The following is a 10712-nucleotide window of genomic DNA, read 5'->3' on the forward strand; positions in this document are numbered from 1 at the left end:
GGTAGGCCTGGGGCCTTGCCTGGGCGGGGTGAACTGGACCGGTCCACTTCACCCCGCCCAGGCGGCCCTGGGCCTACCCCGCTACCCCCTCTCCATCCCATTCCCGTGGTGGGATTTGAAGCCGGGGCTCTTTAAACTTTTCAACATTACTACCAACTATTCCCCCACCCCCGTGCACACACCGACGCACGCACTCACACACTAAGGACAATTTGGAGTAATCGATTCCCCTAAATTGCATGTTTTTGGAGGTGGGCGGAAACAGGAGAACCCCGACGCAGACACGATTTGAACCCAGTACCATCTGGCTGTGAGGCCAGCATAAACTCGACCAGCTGATAACCGGTCATTAACAAATTCCCAACACCAATGATGAGATCACAGACAATCTGAATGTAAATATACATACTTTAATCTCATGTCCACAAATAAACAACAAACCTAACTGCAGACACAAATTGTATTGATCCAAATATAGACATTTTGCCAGCTGAAATATATTACATTTTAAAAAGGTCCAAATATTTTAGATCTCCAGTACTCACACAATACTGCCCCAGTACTAATAGAGTACTACAATAGAGTATTGATGTTAACAAACCTCTTGAAAATATAAGCTGCCCCTTATGGGCTTTTCTTCCGAGCAGATCAGATCAGCAACACGAAGAAAATGTACATTTATATTTCTATCCATCTGGTTCACGTTTCACATCCAACACTGTAAAAAATAAAACAGCAAATACACTGCAAAAAAAAAAACATGTGATGTCACAGATCACACATCCAAGCCTCGTTGTATCAGAAAGTCTTCGAGAGCACTGAGTCGCTCCACCAGCATCACATCCACGTCTGACTCGTCCCCATGAGGGACGCTGCCATTGCACTGACGGAGAGATGCTTTCCGCTTCCTGGGGACCATGGTAACAGGAAGTCCCGCCCCTGAAGGCGACAAACATTTTGAAAAAAGAAGTGTGAAGAACAAGATGATGAAAAGAGAAGTGCTACCTCTATGTAGTAATAATGAATACAACTGCGTAGTTAGAAATAAAATACAAAATAACACGAAGGAGGGACATAAATAAGGAGACTACCGTCGCTTTATCATGCTCTCAATACATTTCCCAACCCACCTTGCAGTCTCTTCCTTTTCCGGGGCTGAGTGAAGTCAGGAAAAAGGAGAACCCTCTGTCTTTTCTGCCGTCCAATCAGGAGTAGCGCTCCATTCTTCTCCCGTGGCTCCTCAAATATTGCTTCAAGACTCCTTTGGGGTGAAAAACAAAACATGGTAGAAGACTGGAGATTCAGCGAGATTTGCATTATTCATTTTAAAGGTTACCATTACCTGTTGGTTGAGGGGGAATTGTAGTTCTTGTTCGTATAAATCTCCTCCAGACTGAACTTTCTTCTTTAACCTGAAAAAATGTTTACCGATGATTTTGGAATATGGTCAACGTGTTTGTAAATGACTGTGTTCATTTCCTCCACACCCACGAGACCTACCCTTTGACCTTTGGCAGTCCCATTGGCGTGAGCAACGTTTCACGCGGTGATGCCCGCCGGATTCAAATCTGTGAGACGCGTTTGGCTCGCTGACATAAAATGGACACAGAGATCCAATCAGTGGAAACTATGAGTAAAAATGACTTGACAATAAAAAATAGGAAACAAAAAAAATATCCACTCTGGGCCTGCTGTCGATTGGCTCGTGGAAAGCAGAGCAGATAGTCCATTGGCTGGACTATCCCCCAGCAGACTCATCTCCATCTTCGTCCCCATTTCCAGTCATCTCTCTTCCTCTGTGGTTCTTCCTCCTCCTTTTGTCACCACATCCGTCGCCCTCCTCCGCGTCGCCTCTCCTGCCCCCGCCTCGTGATTGGCTCAGACTGGAGGAACGGTGCGGAGGCGCGGGTGAGTCCCCAGCGATAATGGAGGCAACGGCGATCTCACCGGGAGAACAGCCTGATCCTCCTTTCCCTTCTATTTGCCTGGTCCTCCTCTTCCTCGCTCCAATGCTCCTCTCCAGAAAGTCCAGACGATGACCGAGGGAAGCCAGCGCTCCTCGCAGGAGGCGGCGCACCTCCGAGCGGTGAGCTGAGAGGAGGCGGGGCAAGACTGAGGAGCAGGAGGAAGAACGGAAGGTAAGGAGGGAGCGGGAGGTCGAGGTGAGAGAGGTGGAGGGCTGGGAGAGGGGGAATGAGCGGGAGAAGTTAAGACTGCAGTGTGATAGAGGAGAGAGGGAGCAGAGGGTGACTCATGAGGAGAGGAGACAATAGAGTGAGAAGGAGAGGAAGCTGCGGAGGAGACGCTCCAAGGAGACACAGGCGGAGACAAAACTCCTGAAGGACAACAAAAAGGCAGCGAGTTCCCTCGCCCAGCTGGTCTGCGTGGAAACAGAAGTCCTCAAACGGACTTTCCATCCATCAAAACGAACCCGTTTCAGACGCGCCGCCATCGGCCTCATCGTCAGCCGAAGGCCGAGCTGGATGCAGCGTCGCCGTCGCCGCCCCCAAGCCCTGCCGCCTGCCATCGCTGTCCTTCAGGGTCAGAGGTCGACTCAGCATTTTTGAGGACTGTGAGAGAGACAGAATAACATCTAATGACAAAAACAACAACGAAAAGAGTTCTGGGCCTCCAGCCGAGGAAGGTTGAAGTCACCTGAAAGTCGTTTGTGCCATTTGCTCCACGCACACGCACACACACACACACACACACACGCACGCTTAAAGAGGAGTTAAAGAAGCCATTTCTGGAGAAACCATCTCTGAACAGAGGAGGAGGATTAAGACACCGTATATTATTATTGTAGAATCTTCCTAACACCAAATCTGTGTACGTAACAAGTGTAAAATCTTTTTAACCTGAATATTTGTCTCGTAATTGCACTTCCGGTTAGATGCTAAACTGCATTTCATTACCCCCCCCAGCCACACCTGGGTGCAGCTCAACAAAAGAGCTCACCTGAGGGTGTCTAATTTCTCTCGCGGCTCAGAATCCCATAAACATTCCTACAAGTTAATTCATCGCCATTTGACGAACAGGAGTTCCTTTTTTTTTTTGGCCTTATTACTTTCTCACATCGGTCTTTTTTACGTGACATGAAACAAAGGGACACTCGCAGAAAACGAGCGGTATTTAGGATCGGCGTGAGAACAAAACAGAAAAAAGGGATTTGGAGAAAATACAAAAGCTGCTCGAGCTAGCTGCGCCTAGCTACCGTTAGCATATTATATTGCGCGTGAATCGGTTAAAATGTCATAAATCGGGAAATTCATTTTACCTTTTCAAAGCCTTCGGATTCGTTTGGTCTCCTTTAACTCCTCTTATCTCATTCTAAGCGCTTTCGACGCTAGAAAATGCCAAACCTGGCCGTGCGGCCCGGTGCAAGACACACTTCTGACGTCACTAATGCCCGGCGTTAAATAGCGGAAGTCACAATCACAATGATGGAACTTCCGCTGAAAGTTTCAAAATAAAAGTGTTAGTCTAGGACTCCCCCTCAGGCAGCGAGGGAACCTGAACAGGGTTTCTAGTAGTGTTCTAACCTTGAGTTCACTCGCATCAAAGCTGAGCATTTATTTCAGAGCCTTTAGGATTTTCTCAACATGTTAAAAAAGTCAACTTTGGTGACGACCAGTGGAAACTGCCCATCACATGAATATGACCACCGTGCAGCCTCACTTGTTTCCTGTAGGGGGCGATGACGCCAAACGTCTTGATGTCTTTGATAAAGTAGTCGATATAGTGATTTCTGACAAATTTTCAGTCACAGCATAATATTCTGTTGTATTTATTTTGATTAGATGTTTACTTTATAACACTAAGAACATGTTTTAGTAATAAGAAGAGGAAGAGGAAGAACGGTTACCGGCCCTACTGGTCATTCTACCAAAACTCTGGATCCCATTTCAAAAATTCAAAGCAACGCCATCATTTGTGTTTTCTGTAACTAGCAAACTGGCATTAATATTTGTGGAGTATTTCATTAAGTGAATGTGAATAATCTGGATCTTTGATGGACTGCAGGATGATGTTGAAAGAAAGAAAGCTTTATTTTTATCTTGGATGTTGGTGATGATTTCAGACGTTTAAAACGTTTTAAAGAAGATAATCCCAATGAATCAGATTCCACATCAAATAAATGTACTTAAATTTGAAATGATAGATAGAAATAGAAATTAGTTTGGGAGAAATAGCCTTGCTGCCTTTATCTAACTAATAAAAAAAAAGTAAAACAAACACCAAGCCATTGTTGAGCGAACCCTCCCCTATAGAAAGGCAAAAATGATTAGCTGTATGAAGCGAGAACAGTATAAGTATTGTTGTTGTTCTATTTTTGATAATGATTCATTTAAGATACCCGCGATGCACTGGCGACACTTCCAGGGTGTAACCCCCCCCCTCTCATAGCTGCAATAGGCTGCAGCAGTGCTTCTTAATTTCTTTCTGTTACGCCCCCCCTGGGAAGAAAAAAACCCAATTACATTTTAATCTAGTACTGCAAAAAATAAAGCATGTTCTCCGGGGTCACAGGCGCCCCCCCTGACATATTGAGAGTAATGGATTTGCAATTTAAAAAAATTGCAAATCCATTGCAATCCAGCAGGATTTCTGTTGTGGTTAGGAGATATTAAATGTGCAGCCAAGGTTGGTACCAAAGCTACTGTTCATTAGATCACGGCTAAATTTACATAAATACTGCCCTCATGGTACTTTTCATGTACTACATTATGTTCGTGTCAGGAAAGATTCTCAAAGCGACGAATACATGCATCGACTCAAATTTAACGTACTTAAACGGTGAAATCTGCTGCACAAGCCAAACGAATACGTAATGATGCAATACAAAAATGATCACCGTTGTTCTGAAGACTAGATGTTTATTTCATGAATAATAAATGTGCTTACAGTTTATATAAAAAAATACAGCAAGCACTGAAGGCAAATAGCTGGAAGGAGGACACAGTACTCATCAGTCTTGTGGGGTATTAGAGGGAGTATCACCTAAAATATTTCTATACAACAGAGAACACACCAAAAAACGGAAGACAAAATGCGTTCAGAGGCAAATAAAGGTATGCTTTGGCACATCCCTCTGGATACAACTCTGCATCCAGAGGGATGCATAAATATTAGCTGAAATTCCGACACAAAATTACACTCTAACAGTACATATTAGATTAGATGACCTTTATTATAATACATATAATTAATAATATAGTTTTTTTTATGTATTTATACTTAGTGGGAAACCTGGGGCTGTTTCGATGAACACAAAATGAAGACACACACGAAGCTCTTCCTCATCAGCTCTCAGTCTCTCTCTGCTTGTAGTTTTTATCGCCGTCGAGCTTGAGAAGCTCAGCTCACACAGATATGTGGTTGAAAATGGGAGCAATGTCAGAATAGCTTTGTTGGCTAGAACAGGGAACTCCTTGGCAACAGATAACCAGAAACTGTCCAAAGGAAAATCAGCAAACTTTAGCTTTAAACCACCATCTTGCTCCAGTTCAGTGTAGTGATGGGAATTCCAGCTCTTTTAAGAGAGCCGGTTCTTTTGGCTCCTCAGATTTTTTTTGTTGTTGACAAAATTAATTTAATACCAAATCATGTGCAGTGTAAAATTAGCTACTAATGTAAAAACATGCAATATATCAAATGTTTATTAAATGTCTTTATTTAAATCCTCTTTGCACTGCTAGCTACAATAAACATATTATATAATATAAAATACAAAACCAAACACATCTCACAGAGAACAAGGTCAAATCTCTGCATTTAAATCTCAAACAACACAACAAGAAAACATAAATTAAAAAGTGCAAAAGATAAAGCAGCATCAGGTAACAGTTCTACTGTTTTACTGAAGATTGGCATCAAAGGAAACCAGGTGGCTCAGCTTGGAGGGGCTGATCCTGTTTCTCCTTTCTGTTATCATCTGTCCTGTTCTGGAGAAGATTCTCTCTGAGGGGACAGATGTTGCCACGATACAGTCTCAATCTCCGTGTGTGAGACGTGGGTAGACTGAACACCTGGACTCCCACCAGCTCAGTGGGTCTGCACTTCTTTGGATAAGCGGCTCCCCAAGATACGATCTTCCTTTATTTTATTTTACCTTTGTGTCAACCGCATTAAAATGTGTCCGGATTTCTACGTTTTCTATCGCTCGTTTTTTTCCTCACCCTTTCTGGCGCGTCGTTTGTCTCTGGTCTAAAGTTCTCTCTCTCCCTGCCTCCCTTTCGTTTCGTCCGCTCGCTGTGCTGCGTGTGCGTAAACACCCCCCACCCCCTGCACGCACACGCCCACACACACATCTCGACCAATCACGTTAGACTTTAACAGACTTTTTTTTTTGGCTCACAATGACGGAAACCAGCTGTTGTCGTTCACTTCAAAGTCTGAAGAGCGATCTACGGGCGGCACACACACTTTATCACAGCGCGGACACCCGACAATGTTAATTACGTGATATTATAAAAAATAAAAAATATATATATATATTTTTGGAAAATTTCTCACGGCACACCTGACGATCTCTCGCGGCACACCGGTTGGGAAAAGCTGAACTAGAGACACACACACTGGAAGCCACATTAACCCATGAACCAAAATCCACACGCAATAATAACTCTCACACCCAAAATCAGTGTCTCTCCAGCATCATCACAAAGCGCAGAGGCGAAGAACGACTGATCCAACACAGCTGCCGAGGACCAAACAACAAACCTCAAATTCTTGTAAAAAAACTACATGCTGCGCCCCTTGGTTTCGAACCCAGGACCTTCTGGCTGGGAGTCAAGTGTGCTACCCGCTGCACCACCGAGAACGCAGTATGGCGTCACATAAGGAAAAAGCACAGCTCCAGTGCGACACGCTGTGGTCTGAAATAGCACCTCATCATCCGACAAGTATGACTTTGTTAATGCCTCGAGTTTCCTACCCCGCACTGGGGGGTGGTTGGTATTGCTACCAACCACCGTGTCGGAGGCCCTGGGTTCGAGTCCCGCTGTGGGGGTGGGGTAGAGTGGGGGTAGCAGGGTAGGCCTGGGGCCTTGCCTGGGCGGGGTGAACTGGACCGGTCCACTTCACCCCGCCCAGGCGGCCCTGGGCCTACCCCGCTACCCCCTCTCTATCCCATTCCCGTGGTGGGATTTGAAGCCGGGGCTCTTTAAACTTTTCAACATTACCCCCGTGCACACACCGACGCACGCACTCACACACTAAGGACAATTTGGAGTAATCGATTCCCCTAAATTGCATGTTTTTGGAGGTGGGCGGAAACAGGAGAACCCCGACGCAGACACGACTTGAACCCAGTACCATCTGGCTGTGAGGCCAGCATAAACTCGACCAGCTGATAACCAGCCATTGACAAATTCTCAACACCAATGATGATATCACAGACAATCTGAATGTAAATATACATACTTTAATCTCATGTCCACAAATAAACAACAACAAACCTAACTGCAGACACAAATTGTATTGATCGAAATATAGACATTTTGCCAGCTGAAATATATTACATTTTAAAAAGGTCCAAATATTTTAGACCTCCAGTACTCACACAATACTGCCGTAGTACTCATTCAGTACTGCCCCAGTACTAATAGAGTATTGATGTTAACAAACCTCTTGAAAATATAAGCTGCCCCTTATGGGCTTTTCTTCCGAGCAGATCAGCATCACGAAGAAAATGTACATTTATATTTCTATCCATCTGGTTCACGTTTCACATCTAACACTGTAAAAAACAAAACAGCAAATACACTGCAAAAAAAAACCATGTGTTCATTTGGCCTTTGGTTTGCTGACGGGATGTGATGTCACAGATCACACATCCAAGCCTCGTTGTATCAGAAAGTCTTCGAGAGCACTGAGTCGCTCCACCAGCATCACATCCACGTCCGACTCGTCCCCATGAGGGACGCTGCCATTGCACTGACGGAGAGATGCTTTCCGCTTCCTGGGGACCATGGTAACAGGAAGTCCCGCCCCTGAAGGCGACAAACATTTTGAAAAAAAGAAGTGTGAAGAACAAGATGAAGAAAAGAGAAGTGCTACCTCTATGTAGTAATAATGAATACAACTGCGTAGTTAGAAATAAAATACAAAATAACACGAAGGAGGGACATAAATAAGGAGACTACCGTCGCTTTATCATGCTCCCAATACATTTCCCAACCCACCTTGCAGTCTCTTCCTTTTCCGGGGCTGAGTCAGGAAAAAGGAGAACCCTCCGTCTTTTCTGCCGTCCAATCAGTAGTAGCGCTCCATTCTTCTCCCGTGGCTCCTCAAATATTGCTTCAAGACTCCTGTGGGGTGAAAAAACAAAACATGGCAGAAGACCGGAGATTCAGCGAGATTTGCATTATTCATTTTAAAGGTTACCATTACCTGTTGGTTGAGGGGGAATTGTAGTTCTTGTTCGTATAAATCTCCTCCAGACTGAACTCTTTCTTCTTTAACCTGAAAAAATGTTTACTGATGATTTTGGAATATGGTCAATGTGTTTGTAAATGACTGTGTTCATTTCCTCCACACCCACGAGACCTACCCTTTGACCTTTGGCAGTCCCATTGGCGTGAGCAACGTTTCACGCGGTGATGCCCGCCGGATTCGAATCTGTGAGACGCGTTTGGCTCGCTGACATAAAATGGACACAGAGATCCAATCAGTGGAAACTATGAGTAAAAATGACTTGACAATAAAAAATAGGAAACGACAAAAAAAATATCCACCTCTCCATTTGTGCTGAGAAACTCTGGGCCTGCTGTCGATTGGCTCGTGGAAAGCAGAGCAGATAGTCCATTGGCTGAAGATGACGGCGAAGGAAGAGACCGTCGCCGGGGGAGGCGTAGGCAACGGGAGCTGTGATTGGACCGCTGCTTCTGAAGTCGCCGGGTGGGAGAAGCTGGGCACGAACCGCACACCGATTAAAAATGACGCACAAAGAAATAAGACATTAAAATAGGGTATATTTGTATTCACCTGGGTGTAGGCGTACGCACATAGCTGCAAGGAGAAAGGAAAGTTATAGTTAATGCTCTAAGTGCAATATTATGATGTACTAATACTCATGAATATTAATAAGGGTTAATATTAGAGCCAACCAACCAGTGGTCGTTCAGGCCAGGCGGGGCCGTCCAGTCCTTCAATGGCCTCAGGGGACTCAAACAAGTTACGCCCCTCGCCAACTCAAATATCGTTTCCATGGCAACTGCTGAGAACCGCAGCATGGGGGTGGTGGAGGGCTGGGAGAGGGGGAATGAGCGGGAGAAGTTAAGACTGCAGTGTGATAGAGGAGAGAGGGAGCAGAGGGTGACTCATGAGGAGAGGAGACAATAGAGTGAGAGGGAGAGGAAGCTGCGGAGGAGACGCTCCAAGGAGACACAGGCGGAGACAAAACTCCTGAAGGACAACAAAAAGGCAGTGAGTTCCCTCGCTCAGCTGGTCTGCGTGGAAACAGAAGTCCTCAAACGGACTTTCCATCCATCAAAACGAACCTGTTTCAGACGCGCCGCCATCGGCCTCATCGTCAGCCGAAGGCCGAGCTGGATGCGGCGTCGCTGTCGCCGCCCCCAAGCCCTGCCGCCTGCCATCGCTGTCCTTCAGGGTCAGAGGTCGACTCAGCATTTTTGAGGACTGTGAGAGAGACAGAATAACATCTAATGACAAAAACAACAACGAAAAGAGTTCTGGGCCTCCAGCCGAGGAAGGTTGAAGTCACCTGAAAGTCGTTTGTGCCATTTGCTCCACGCACGCGCACGCACACACACACACACACACACACGCACGCACGCACGCTTAAAGAGGAGTTAAAGGAGCCATTTCTGGAGAAACCATCTCTGAACAGAGGAGGAGGATTAAGACACCGTATATTATTATTGTAGAATCTTCCTAACACCAAATCTGTGTACGTAACAAGTGTAAAATCTTTTTAACCTGAATATTTGTCTCGTAATTGCACTTCCGGTTAGATGCTAAACTGCATCTCATTACCCCCCCCAGCCACACCTGGGTGCAGCTCAACAGAAGAGCTCACCTGAGGGTGTCTAATTTCTCTCGCGGCTCAGAATCCCATAAACATTCCTACAAGTTAATTCATCGTCATTTGACGAACAGGAGTTCCTTTTTTTTTTTGGCCTTATTACTTTCTCACATCGGTCTTTTTTGCGTGACATGAAACAAAGGGACACTCGCAGAAAACGAGCGGTATTTAGGATCGGCGTGAGAACAAAACAGAAAAAAGGGATTTGGAGAAAATACAAAAGCTGCTCGAGCTAGCTGCGCCTAGCTACCGTTAGCATATTATATTGCGCGTGAATCGGTTAAAATGTCATAAATCGGGAAATTCATTTTACCTTTTCAAAGCCTTCGGATTCGTTTGGTCTCCTTTAACTCCTCTTATCTCATTTTAAGCGCTTTCGACGCTAGAAAATGCCAAACCTGGCCGTGCGGCCCGGTGCAAGACACACTTCTGACGTCACTAATGCCCGGCGTTAAATAGCGGAAGTCACAATCACAATGATGGAACTTCCGCTGAAAGTTTCAAAATAAAAGTGTTAGTCTGTAAACTCCCCCTCAGGCAGCCAGGGAACCTGAACAGGGTTTCTAGTAGTGTTCTAACCTTGAGTTCACTCGCATCAAAGCTGAGCATTTATTTCAGAGCCTTTAGGATTTTCTCAACATGTTAAAAAAGTCAACTTTGGTGA

At 45.1% G+C, this 10712-nt stretch overlaps 2 long non-coding RNA genes across 3 annotated transcripts; both read right to left on the reverse strand.

Annotated features, from left to right (window-relative positions):
* Positions 1–428: 428 nt before the first annotated feature.
* Positions 429–1926, reverse strand: LOC137916604 (uncharacterized). Of its 2 annotated transcripts, XR_011106523.1 has the most exons (5): positions 1682–1926; positions 1501–1589; positions 1343–1412; positions 1131–1261; positions 429–939 (listed from the first exon to the last, which is right to left on the reverse strand). It is a non-coding gene; the product is annotated as an uncharacterized lncRNA (long non-coding RNA). The 2 variants fall into 2 exon arrangements; XR_011106522.1 differs by having other exon boundaries at positions 1501–1926.
* Positions 1927–7485: 5559 nt separating this feature from the next.
* LOC137916605 (uncharacterized) lies at positions 7486–8873 on the reverse strand. The gene is made up of 5 exons (XR_011106524.1): positions 8739–8873; positions 8555–8643; positions 8395–8466; positions 8187–8312; positions 7486–7994 (listed from the first exon to the last, which is right to left on the reverse strand). It is a non-coding gene; the product is annotated as an uncharacterized lncRNA (long non-coding RNA).
* Positions 8874–10712: the final 1839 nt, after the last annotated feature.

Source organism: Brachionichthys hirsutus, unplaced genomic scaffold (genome assembly GCF_040956055.1).
Source record: "Brachionichthys hirsutus isolate HB-005 unplaced genomic scaffold, CSIRO-AGI_Bhir_v1 contig_828, whole genome shotgun sequence".
In the NCBI taxonomy this organism is placed as follows: Eukaryota; Metazoa; Chordata; class Actinopteri; order Lophiiformes; family Brachionichthyidae; genus Brachionichthys; species Brachionichthys hirsutus.